General features: G+C 52.5%; 1 protein-coding gene and 1 long non-coding RNA gene across 5 annotated transcripts in view; one reads left to right on the top strand and one right to left on the bottom strand.

Annotated features, from left to right (window-relative positions):
- Positions 1-12,994, bottom strand: part of CHST3 (carbohydrate sulfotransferase 3) — a 33,303-nt gene that overhangs the window by 10,806 nt on the left and 9,503 nt on the right. Inside the window, exon 1 of one of the 4 annotated variants that reach the window (XM_032312548.1) lies at positions 919-1,438. The exons of the other annotated variants lie outside the window; for them this stretch is intronic. The gene's annotated coding sequence lies outside the window, so the exon portion shown is untranslated. Of the gene's footprint in view, positions 1-918; positions 1,439-12,994 lie in introns of those variants that run through there. 4 annotated transcript variants of the gene reach the window in all.
- LOC116572987 lies at positions 655-12,612 on the top strand. Its single transcript, XR_004278560.1, has 4 exons — positions 655-901; positions 1,429-1,509; positions 11,770-11,957; positions 12,215-12,612. It is a non-coding gene; the product is annotated as an uncharacterized LOC116572987 (long non-coding RNA).

The following is a 12,994-nucleotide window of genomic DNA, read 5'->3' as shown; positions in this document are numbered from 1 at the left end:
CTGTTCCACCCCTGTATTCTGTGCCCAGAATCCCCGTGCCCAGCTCTGTCTGCATGGGGCACAGAGCAGGTGTTCGAGAATGCTTGTCGGATGAACGCACTCATGCCTTTTCCAAAGCATCTGGCCCGGCAGGAGATGCTCACTCCTTCTAAGTTGGTAGGACACAGGAAGAAGAAACAGCAGCTGTTCCCTAGATGAATAAACCACGTGTGTGCTTACGGGTATGTGCTCCAAGTATACACCCCGAGTGTGTACTGCAGGCAAGTAACTAGAAGTGTGTGCCATGGGCAAAACTTCACACTTGGGGTTTCAAACATTGGGTCCCTTGAATTATCACTATCAATCCGGGATGTCATTTTGAGGATGAAGAAACCAAGCCCTGGGGCTTTCAGTTCAAGCCCCTACAGCGATGCGCTAATAATGGGAGGGGGGCAGAAAAGCCCCAGGGGTATTCCAGACAAATCTTAGAGAACGAATAAAAAGAGAGTAGGCTGGGCTAAGGCCCCAGCTCTATGTACCAACCTTCCTACCCTCCTCTCCCCCTTGGGGGCCTTTCTGGCCAGGCCTCCCCTCTGCGCCACGAGGGACCCCCACTAGACAACAGTTTTCTACTTGGATGCCTCCCAGCCTGCCCCTGCCTCCCCTAAGGGAAGGTGGGGTCCCAGAGTCTGCTGGGAACGGGAGCTCTGATAAGGGACGGGCCCTGCCAGACATTGCATCAGGCAGCAAAACTCCACTCCCCTCACTTGCTGGGCCCCAGAGCCACGGGGCGTCCTTCCTCCTCAAGACTGTTCACACTCCAGAGCTCCAGCTTCCTCTCCCAAGAACAAACCCCTGTAGGATCCCCTTAGGGGCATGGGCCCAACCTCAGCCAAGACAGACAGAGGAGAAGCAGCCACAGGTAAAAGTGTGTCTCACCTGAGAGGCAGTGGAGGTCCAAGAACTTGTGAGAAGCTGTGGTGGACCAGGGGGCAGAGGGCCAGCCTGGTGGGGGTGGGGCTGCACCAGCTCCACCTGGGACAGACCCCAGCTGCCCCTCAGTCCTGTTTTGGCTCGGTGGAGATAAGGAGAACACACCCTACCCCCATTTGAGAGTCGCTCCATCAGGGTCTGCTCAGCCCTATGAGCGAAACATCCTGTGTGAACCCCAAGGCCAACCGATGCATGAAGTACAGGGCCCCAGAGAATAGTTCCGGGCCTTCCAGCACCCTTCACACCAAGCCCAGGGCCCTGGTGGGGTCAGTGCTGACCCTGCACTCTGGGCTTTGCCTAGTCAAGGCCTGCAGTGGAAGCTGGTGTCCAGGATGTCCAAAAGAGCAAAGTGTCCTTTCTACCACTCCTGAAAAAACATGACTCTTGTTCTAACGCTGAAGAATGTCAGCACCAGGAAATTTTCTAACCTACCTTTCTTCATTTTTTTATCTACAGAAATTCAGGCTCTGAGAGACCAAGGCATACCCGTGGATGATGACAAAACTCCAACTACTACGTGGGTCTCCTGTGTCCCAGGTGAGTGATGGCCCTGTCCTCCTTTATCACTCTGACTCTCATAGCTTAGCCTACTTAAAAAGCTTCATGACAGGGCACCCAGGTGGCTCAGTTGGTTAAGCGTCTGCCCTCCATTCAGGTCACAATCCCAGGGTCCTGGGATTGAACCCCACGTCTCGGCTCCCTGCTCAGTGAGGAGCCTGCTTCTCCCTCTGCCCTCCGCCGGCTCTTCCCCTAGCTCCAGCTTGCCGTGTCTGTCAAATAAACAAGCAAATAAAACCTCCTTATAGGAATGTCAAATACATGGCACACACACCACCACTCAGCAGTCCTGTGACTGAAGCAGACATCACTAATCAATCACTATCCTCTCTGCAGCTTGAGACTCGATGTAGCCTCATACACCTTCCCTCTGAAGCACCAATCCGTTAGCATTGTCCCGTGAACAAAAACCAATTTGCCCTCCCAACTTTACAGGATCCTTACTGGCTACCAAATGAAATTCCTTACCACCTCTTAGTCTGGCATTCTACACTCTAACTTCACCGTGCAATGCCAGCCCAAACTCTTACATAAACCCTCCATTCAAGCACATGAGCCTTGTACACCCATCCTCCAAGCCTTCCATCCAGCCCATTAAGCCCTTTACTGAACAAAACATGCCAGTTATAATCCATGGGAAGGTTACTAAGAACAGCGAAGGCATCGAACATTTGCAAACCCCCTCCCCCCAAAAAATCGCTTTTTGAGAAGAATTGCTAGGGATAGAAGGTTCCTACAGCCCCACCCTTCTCCCTCACGTGGCTTGTGCCTTCCTGAAGGGGAGTGGAGGCGGAGTTACGGAGAGCTTAGGAAATCTCCCAGAACCGCTGCCAATCCGTTCCATACCACAGCTGGCAAAGATCTTTACACGGCTAATTTTATATTATTACTCACATGCCTTTATATGTTTTTATGAATGAGAGCCAAAACTTAAAAAAAAAGTCTCAGGGCTTCCCCACAAACTGTTTTTTGGGCTCTGTGAAAAATGTGGGCAAGCCCCCTGGGGTGTGTCTTGAGTGTGAACGTGTCCGCTATGGGTACCACAGCTGGAGGTGAAGGCCGGCTGCCTAAGGAAAGCATGAGGGTAAATTGAGATGATACATGGTGCCCGTTTTTTCACACATCAGACCGGAAGACAGCATATTCCGTGACCCTGTGTGCAGGTAACGTTAGGGAGAAAGAACTGGCAGACAGGCAAACACGCGGGGCTCGCCAAGTGCCCGCACGCCCTCCAGCTCCCCCAGCCTCTGGGATCAGCGGGAAGTGGGTGGAAGCGACATGAGCCGCTTCAGGGCCTGGTCCTTCAGGGGATCCCACACGTCCCTCAGGCCTTCTCTTCTCTTGCCGTAGCTGCACTGGAGACCCCAGGTTCCAGCTGCCTCAGCCCAGGTCCTGAGCTGCGGACAGGGAAGCCCCCCAACCTGCAGCAGAGGTGGCGTGAGGGGAAAATAAGCTTTCGTTGGGTGAGGCCACTGAGATCTGAGGGTCTGTTACTGCAACATGGCCTGCTACATCCTAACTAATAGACAGGATTCTCTCGTCATGCTGCTGGAGTGTTCTTCTTCTTTTTTTTTTTTTTTTTAAAGATTTTATTTATTTGACAGAGAGAGAGATCACAAGTAGGCAGAGAGGCAGGCAGAGAGAGAGGAAGGGAAGCAGGCTCCCCGCTGAGCAGAGAGCCCGATGCGGGGCTCGATCCCAGGACCTTGAGATCATGACCTGAGCCGAAGGCAGCGGCTTAATCCACTGAGCCACCCAGGTGCCCCATGGAGTGTTCTTCTTGAAGGACAAATTGGCACAACCATCTCAATTCTAAGTGTGCACGCTCTTTGACCCAGCAGTTCCACTTCCAGAAAATTCATCCTGCAGCTACATGAGCACAGTCCGAACAAGGCCACACACAACAGTATACCGTTCGTGACTGCAGAAGGCTGAAAATAACCTTAAAGTCTGTTGACAGGCACAAACATAAAAACCCAAACAAAAAGCTAGCAAGATAAGTGAGGGTCCACTTGTCAGTGCAATACTCTGCCTGGGTTAAAAAGAGAGGCAGTTGTGTATGGGCTGATGGGAAAGGCTGGTCAAGATACAAGGGATACAAACACGGGACAAGAGTGTGTGAGGTCCTGTGGTATCTGTGTAAAGTCGGGGTGGGGACACAGCCATGCTGGTACGCACACTGTCCCTAGAGAGGAAAACAAGAAATTGGTTGAGAGTGGTTGAGGAGAACTGGGACACAGGGGTGGGAATGGGGACCCACTGTTTGCATATACCTTCTTGTATGGTTTGAATTTGTTACCATGTTTATTGGTTACTCTTTCCAAAGAAAAGGAGTGGTTATAGGGGCGCCTGCGTGGCTCAGTCGGTTAAACATCTGACTCTTAGTTTCAGCTCAGGTCGTGATCTCAGGGTCATGGAATCGAGCCCCACGCTGGGCTCCAAGCTGAGTGTGGAGCCTGCTTAAGACTCTCCCTCTACCCCTCCCCCCGCTCATGCTCTCCCTCCCCCCCCATCCAGGGAATGCACTAAAGCTGTACACAGCAAGCAGTCCTCAACTGGTGACCCAACGCCAATCAATTGGTCTTGACTGCCTAGAGCTCTTTGAGAAGACTGAGGTCAAGCTTGTTCACCATGAGCCAGAATGATTAGTGATGTTGATTAGTGATGTCTGCCACGTGTGTAGGATGGGAAAGGGTAGACACAGGTGTCAAATAGGGGCCACTTTTACTTTAGGAGGATAGCCGAAGAAAGCTAGGAATCTCTAAGCCATGGAATTCTATTCTTCCCTCCCTCATGTGGTTTATTATTTCCATTTTGGTCATGCTCATTACTACAAATTTCTGTGCTCATTTGTGGGCTTGGAAGCCTTTGTTTTAGTCTGATTGCTCTGCAACAGTTCAACCAGAAATGCATGCAAGTCTGTATCCATGCCTGTGGGTGCATCAGAGGTGAACATGTTCAGGAGAAGCCCTCGACAGCCTGGGGGGGAACGGGGTTGCCTTTCCTTATGGTCACACAGCTTTCCCATCTTACTCTGCCCCTTTGCAAAGATTAACTCCACTACAGCATTTCTGGGACCCCTGGGTAGGCAAAAGCTCTCAACGCACAAGCTCAGGAGCCCCTTCCCACTCTAGCCTACTTACTGACCTTTCTTGGGAGACTTCAAACCTTTCTGTGCTTTGAGTATTACACACAACTTAGATGAATGTCGGGGGTACTGAGTGAAAAAAAAAGAGCCAGTCTCCAAAGGTTATAGACTGCATGATCCCTTTTATGTCAAATTCTAGCAATGACGAAATTGTAAAGAGAGAAGCACAGATCAGTACTGTCAGGAGCTAAGGCAGGCGTGGGGGCAGGCGGGAAGTGGTTACAGCTATAAAAAGGGTGCCACGAGGGACCTCCATGGTGCTCTATCTTATGTGTCAGTCAATGTCAGTGCCCTGGCTGTGAACTTGGGCGAGAGTTTTGCAAGATGTTACGAGGGGAACTAGGTGCATGGGATCTTTCTACATGATTTCCTAAAATTGCATGTGTATCTGTAATGATCTCAAAACTGAGAACATTTAACAATTGGGGAGGGCAGACTATACTTGCCATGATGAACACCGGGTGACGTCTGGAATTACAGAACCAGTATACAGCACACCCGAAACGAATACAGCACGGCATGTTAACTCACTGAAATGAAAAGAAAAACTTAAAAAACATAAAAAGCTTAACTGAAAAGAGAAGGAAAGGAAAAAGTCTCTAATCACAGAGGCAGGGTCGAAAGGGGACTCTGGAAATACAGCTGGAGCCAGGCAGTAAGCCTGAGCAGAGTGGCCATCCTGGGGCAGAGACTGGATGAGTTGAATCCAAACTGTACCCCTGAGCTTGGCTTTTTGTAGAACCACAACTGGCCATACCCCTGGGGTCTGTTCATGTGCAAGGATATGCTTGGGGGCTTTTTGTGGGGGAGGCTGAGTGAGGATGAGGAAGCCCCATCCTCACAGCAGGGAAGAGAGAAAGGGGCGACGTGAGGGACCCATACGGTCTGTGACAGCCCCTACCCTACCACCGGCTTGAAGGCCTGGCATGGGCTCTAAGTAGGAGGAGAGACACTGGGAGCAAGCAGTGGGTCCATGTGAGGCTACAGGAGACTTGGTGTGCAAACGGTGCTGCCACCGGGCCCAGAGACCCCCCAGGGAGAGCTCAGCAGGCTGGCCAGGTGCAGCCTTGGCAATGGTGTAACACGGGCACTCAAAGGTGAGAACATGGGACCTCTGGGTTATCTCTGAACCACTCCTGGGATTTACCAAGGAGTGGAGCAAGCTTCCGGCTGCTTTCGAACCTTGGTACAGCTCCCAGGCGAGGAGGAGCAGGAGGAGGGTTTGATCTAAGGAGGAACTTGTAAAAAGCTGAAAGTCAAGGAAAGTACCTAGTAAGCCTCTGGATGATAAAAGCCGGGGATAGGGCAGGACCCGTTAACTCATCCTCCGAGTACTTGCTCTGGGTCATGCAGGGCTCGGGGTGCTGGCGGCAGAGAGAGGGAGAGACACACAGTCCCTGTCTTAGAGGAGCTGAATAATGATGAGCTAACACAGACCGTGAACGTGAACGAGGCACTTCCAAGCACTTCACACACGTAAAGGAATTTGGTCCTCAGCACAACCGGAGGAGGAAGGTGGGGCAGCACCCTCCTCGCTGCTACCCCTCACCCCCACCTAGGGCAAGGAGAGGACAAACACCTGTCCTCGGGCACAAGGCAGAGCTGGGTTTTGAACCCAGGCAGTCTGGCTCCATGGTTCAGGAACGCAACTACTGTGTCCTATCACTGAGACAGCAGGTTTAACCCAGTCATGGGAGCGGCACGGTAGCAGGCAGCTCAGAGTTCCAGGCCGGGAACTGGTCTGCCAGGACCTGTCACCTACTTGCTGTATGACTTTGGACGACCCTCTAGACTCTGCCTGCCTCACACACCTCAAAGAGACACACGTGACCTCCAATACAAGGTTCTTGGCGTCTTGGAAGAAACATCCTTTGAAGGCACAAGGCCTTTGCTGGCTTCCCAGAAGATGGGAGCTCGCTGGCTGTCCCAGATAAGCAGCTGTTGCTGGCTGAGGGTGACAGCTGAGTAGAAGGCTGCTGCTCCTGCCCAAGCCTGCGGCCGGCTTGTGGCCAGCGGCCAGATCCCAGAGGCAGAGTGGCCCTGAGAGACGGTATGATGATAGGCAGTGGAGAAGATGGGGGTATAGTGCCTGTGGCTCCGCTTTTCCAGAATCCAGTTCAAATGTGGCATTCTGGGGCACCTGGGTGGCTCAGTGGGTTAAGCCTCTGCCTTCAGCTCAGGTCATGATCTCGGGGTCCTGGGATCGAGCCCCGTATCGGGCTCTCTGCTCAGCGCTCTCTGCCTGCCTCTCTGCCTACTTGTGATCTCTGCGAAATAGGTAACAAAAATCTTTAAAAACCACCAAAAAATGAATGTGGCATTCCACCTGGGGGCCAACCTGGCCCACCCCAGCTTTCCTTCACCTGCCCAACCCCCCTCCCCTCAACCCTCCCCAGCCGAATGAGCCCCACCATTAACAAAGGACACAGGAAAGAGCGCAGTGGGGTGGGCCTTCGGATGCATATCTGTCTGGCAAAGAGGGAGGGCGGTGAGGTGGGGGACATCAAGTGACGGGTTCTTCCTGCTCCAGCTCAGCCACTCACTAGCCTCATGACCCCAGCTGACTGCCTCGCCTCTCTGTGCCTCATCGGTAAAAAGTTAGGAAGAGGCCTGTCTTCGTTCCCTGTAGCCGCTAACGCACCATCATCAACTCAGCGGCTTAAAACAACACGTACTTATTTACCTGAAGAGTTCTGAAAGTCAGAAGTCCAAGACCAGTTTGGACTAAAATGAGGGTGTCCACAGGCCTGCCTTCCTTCTAGAGGCCCTAGGGAGAAAATCTGCTTCCTTGACTTTTGCAGCTTAGCTTCCAGAAGCTACCTGCTTTCCATGGCTCATGGCCCCCTCATCCGTCTTCCAAGCTAGCAACGACTGGTTGAATCGCTTTCTTCAGGCATCACTCTGACTTCTGTCCTCCTATCTCCGTCTTCTCAGGACCTGTATGCTGACGTTGGGCCCCCTGGATAATCTGGGGTCATCTCCCTATCTCAAAATCCTTAATTTAGTTCCACTGCCAAGTCCCTTGACCTGGGGAAGTAACACAACCTCCAGGTGGAGGGGTGGGATTATGTGTAGACATCTTCGGGGAGCCAGTATTCAGCCTCCCACAAGCACCTCCCTCATGAAATGGGGCCGACCAGTTCCATGCTTAGCAAGCTTAGCATCTAACCAGTAAGAGGCCCAGGATGCTTAATCCCAGCTGGGAATGAGGATCCCTCTGAGAGCTTTTACAAAATATCAGGGCCTGCGGTGCACTCTTGAAGATGGGTGGGGGCAGCGGCTGCACAATGGAACTTGTAGCAGCTCCTTAGGGACTCTGTTGGGCAGCCAGGGATGGGGGTGACTCCAAGAGGCACTGAATTCATGTCAGCCATTATTCTTACTCCCCACAGCTACGTAGCACTGAGCCTCCATGCCCAGCCACTGTCCAATAGATGTTTGTTGAATTACACAGAACTGAATCACTCCCGGGGCCTCGAACTGCCCCCGGGATAGGATAGGAGGGGTGAGTGGGTTTCTCACTGTCGCTTCAAGGCCTGAAGAATGAGGTTCTGTGGCCAGAGGCCGAGGACTCGATCCACTTCACACCCAGAAATGGCTGCCTGGGGGAGGCGGGTGTTGGAGTCGGTCCTCCTCCCCGAAGTCCAGTCAAGGGGGCCCGCCCTGGGCAGAATCCAGTCATCAACGGGCCATTGTTAGTGGAACAGAGGGGCTCTGTGCCCATTTAACACTTCCCTCCCTCACGAGGCTGCTCCCAGCTGAGGGCTGGCTTCTAGAGGACTGTAAGGCTGGGGAGGGGGCCCCAAGGCTGTGAAGGGGGAGGATTAGAAGTGGGGGCTGAGAGTTCCCTGGTTGGAGGAGCAGAGGCAGCTTAAAACCTAGCCAGGCCCCGGTGCTGTGGCACGGGCTTCCCTGCCATGCCACAAAGAGGTTCCGGGGAAAGCTGGGGACCCAGGGACAGCCACTGAAACCTAACAGACCCCAACCAGAGGGAGGGGAAACCACTTTCTCTGTGGGGTGGTCATGCTTGACTTACCTTCTTCCCTTTAAAAAACCAGAAAAGGTGAAATCTACATGGTAAATGGCACCTTTCATTGCCTATAGAGGAACAGTGTTTTCAAAAGGGCTGGGAGGGTTTTATGTTCTGCTGGGGATTTAAGAGGTAGGTAATTCAACCGGGGCTGGGCATAAATGTGCCTTTGCTTCGCAGACAGTTTCTGCATTTGGACTTGGTATTAATAGCGTGAGCTGGATTTCAGGAGAGTGGTGTTTAAGATCCTGAAGACACTGCTTGACCGGCACCCTCCAAACATGTCAGAGACCCAAATTCTTGTGTTAGCCATCAGCGGTTCTCATCTGTTGACTAAAGCAAACCCTCTGAAAAGTGTTTACTGAGAGTACAGGGCCTTAAAAGACAATCTTGGTTGTCTTTTGGATCTGAGTTGGGGTCTGGGGCCAGCAGCAGCCGCCGCACCTGGAAGCTTGGTGGAAATGCACATTCTCGGGGCCCTCCACAGACCTCTCCAACCAGAATCTCAGGAGGGTGGGCACAGCAAGTGGTTCCAGCAAGCTCTCCAGGTGAGTTTGGTGTAAAGTTTGAAGATCACTCTTCTGGGGGAATAGTTTTCAAACTCTAGCTCACAATCAATTTGGTAGGTCAATGAGCTTTTTTTAAAAAGTTAGCCAGAATGGTGTAGAACTGAAAATTTGAGTGTATCATGTGTGATAAAGATACATATGGGCTCCATGAGACTTTTGTTTCAGTTCTGTGTACCTTTGTCTGAGGTTTTGGTCCAAAGATTGAAAACCACTGTTCTGGAGCTGGTATGTACCAACTTCAACCGGCTCCCCTTTTGTAATTGGTCTGTATTGGGAGGTTTTAAAGGGCAGAGCATCTAGGTTTACCCCCGCCTCCAAGCAGCCCTCCCGCCCCCCACCCCATCCCCACCACACTATCCTCATAGACACGGGGAACAGAGGAGAGGGGCTGCTTCGGGGCACACACAGCATCCTTAGAACACTGGCCTAAAAATTAAACTAAACTGTGCATTTCCCCCAGGTTTATAAAACTTTCTGCCTCTCTACTGCCCTCTCTTCTATGTAGATGTGCCTAGAGAAGTATGAGCATGAAATAGCTACCTGGTTACATCTGGGTGGTCGGACTGATGGATGAGTCGTTGCTTTCTGCTATTTGCCCCTTTTACTTGAATTTTGCTTAGTAAGCATCTAACACTAATATAAAAACTCTAAACTCATTCCTTAAAAAAAAAAAAAAATACAAAGCTAAGGGTCCATTTCTGTGTAGAAATAGAGACAACAAAAGGCATTCCCACGGGAGGGCAGGCAGCCATTAAGCCCAGGGGCCAAGCTGCCTAAGGGGCCATTGTGCCTGGTCAAAATCTACCTAAGGCAGAGCCCAAATCCCACTGTCCCCAGAGTGCTCCCTGATCTAGTCCCCACAGCCATAACCAGTCCCCCAGAGGTACAGCACTGCACACCCCCCTCCCCAAACACACACCTCTGTCACCCTTTCCTCCTTAGAAGCCCTTTTGCTCCTCCTGGTCCTCAGGCCAGCCCTGTACCCAGCATGGATTTTTACCACCACCCTTGCCTTCATTCTCCAGAGGAGAGCGTAAGGTTCAGAGAAGCTAAGCAACCTGCCCAGGGTCACCCAGCTGGAGACGCAAGGCCAAGGCATGAAGGGCAGGGTCTGCTGACATTAAATCTCCAGCACACTGCTCTCCTGGCACTATTTCTTTCTCTAACTTGCTCCACTCTTATGAATTCGAGTTAACATTTGCTATACAGCACCACATCAATATGTCAGGAAAGAAGGGAAGGATGCAGAGAGGAAGGGTGGGGAGGGGGGAGATGAGAGGAGCAGGGGAGGCCTAGGTCACCCTCAGTCTCACCAGGAATGGCAGTGAAGGGTGGACCTGTCCGTGTGAGCCCCAGCACCTAGGGGACCCTGAACCTGCTCTCAGGCTGGCCAAGAGGCAGGATGTCTGGTCAGATGACCAGCGTGGGGCCCTGACCCCCCAGGCCACAGCTGCAGGCCCCAGCCCAGCCAGACAAGAGGGGAAAATGGAAGAGGCAGCTGGGAATGCAGGAGAAAGCCACCCTGGGAAGCTAAGGGGGATGCTGGGGCTGCGGGGGCCTTTGTGTCTCATGAGTGGAGTCCAAGGTGACTGCTGAGTGGGGCTGGGATGCGGCTGCCAGCACAGCCTGGGAGGGAGCACCCACCAGCTTAGCAATGACCCCGCGGCAGGGGTCACACTGACTGTCCGGGACAGCTACTCTCCAGCTTGTGCCTTTCACCTTATATCCATTTGTACCTCTCCTATTGTGTACTATGGGCATGTATTACTTAATTTATAAAATTTAATCAAACTAAAAAACAAACATTAAAAGCAAGCAGTTTTAAAAGCAGTTTAAAAGCAGTTTTCTACCTATAAAAGTAGAGGCAAAGTTTTTTTGGGGTGAGACTCTCATTTGGAAGACATTTTAACAGGCCTTTGAATTTAAGCCGAGGCTAAGCCAGAAAGGACAATCCGGAGACAACGAGAAGTGAGACAGCCCCTACAGTCAAACTTAAGTCTACTTTCCCTGCAAGAAAAGTTGACAACTGCCCAGAAATTCTTACTGTGGTGGTTGGAGGGAGTACCTGGATTGGGTCCCCTCCCTTCTGGGTGTGTGGGGGGGATAGCCACCCCTGAAGCCAAGGGGTCTTGAGGGCTAAGGCGAGGGCAGGGTCAGGAGGAACCACCCTGCAAGACCATGGAACCCTGGGGGGTCCCCACATATCTGTGGAGAGGGCCCCTGGGGGTGGGCTAACCTGGGACTTGGGCATTAAAAAGGGGATGAGGGACCCCTGAGAATCTGGCCCCTGTCCGTTGAGTCACATGCCAGGTTAACCCCTAAACCAGGTTATCTGGTGGAGGCCCTTTGTTTCCAGGCCAGGCCCACTAAGGTGGGGTGGGCGCTCTGGTGGGGGAAGGGCCCAGCCTGGAAGCCTGGAAGCCTGCAGAGGGCCCCTAGGCTTCGAAAGTGCTCCTGGGAAAATGGTAACTCATACTCTTCTCTCACCCCAGAGGGTCATTCTCGCAGCAACACGGGAGCCCAGTGACTGCAGAATGAATCCAAAATGCAAGCCTGAGAACAAAGCTGACCGATACCCGTGTCACCCGTGTCAGAGGGGAGGCTAGCTCCCCGCTCCTGTCCTTGTAGACAGAAGACTTCACAGTCTCATTTCTCCCCTTTCCAGCCAAAGGAATTTCAGGTGAGCCAGAAAAGCTCTCTAAGCCTCAGTGTCCTCACCTGGAAGATGGAGCTAACTGTGCCTCCCTCATGAGGTTGTGGAGGGGGAGGGCACCCTTTTGCACAGGGCTGGGCTCCAGCTAGGGCAGCTGGGGCGGGCTGGGGTGGGCGGAGCTGGGAGCCCCAGCAGCAGCTGTTACAGCCTGGCATCCTTCGCCTGCGGGCGAGGCTGAGGAAGCTGGCGCTCAGCCCCTCTCTTGACTCACACTCCTTTTCCAGGTCTGGCCCACCAAAACCAGAACAGACACACCCTGCACGCCTGTGTTCCTTCCAGAGAGGTAAGATACACCCCCGAAGGGCCACATAATCAGGGTCTGCACGGCCAAGGAGCTGGGTGCTTTCTGCCACTTCCTTGGAGATCAACATCTCCATGAAACTCTGGGAAGTGATTCACACTACTGAAAGATGAAAACTCTCTGGGCACTTCCTGTCTGCGCCGCGCCATTTGGCAGGCCTGGGTTCACACACCCTACCTCCTGTGACTCACTTCATTTTGCAGCTGGATTGTGGAGTGGCTAAAAGCATAGGCACAGCTAGAGTTGGACAGCTGAAGATTTGCAGTTTGGCTGTGTGACCTTGGACAAGTCAGCTACCCTCTCTAGGCCTCAGTGTTGGCATCTGTAAAACAGGGGTACCTCATGCAGTAAGACTGATGAAAATAAATCACTCAGCCTAAGAATGCTTAGTCCATAAAGAGCTCTCAGATAACTGTACCTACCAGGAAGGCAGAGGCCTTTAGGACCTGGCAGAGTGCTGGGGACACAGCTCAACCAGGCTTTACTTTTTTAAAAGTGCTTCCAACACTGGAATGCCCAGACTTCCAATCAGAGGCCTGGCAAGGATATACTTTTGGAAGTTCCTCATGCCTATCACCACTTCTGGAAGCTTCTGCCACAGCAGAGTTTACGAGTAAGGGGGTGGGAGGAAGCTGATCTGGCCCGGCTACTCGGGGCCGGAGGGTCCCTCGCAGGACCTTAGGCACATGGTCATCAGAGGGCC

The sequence above is a fragment of the Mustela erminea genome, chromosome 14, assembly GCF_009829155.1.
Source record: "Mustela erminea isolate mMusErm1 chromosome 14, mMusErm1.Pri, whole genome shotgun sequence".
Lineage (NCBI taxonomy): Eukaryota > Metazoa > Chordata > Mammalia > Carnivora > Mustelidae > Mustela > Mustela erminea.
Note: the sequence above shows the minus strand (reverse complement) of the source record. Positions and strands in the feature narration are given on the sequence as shown.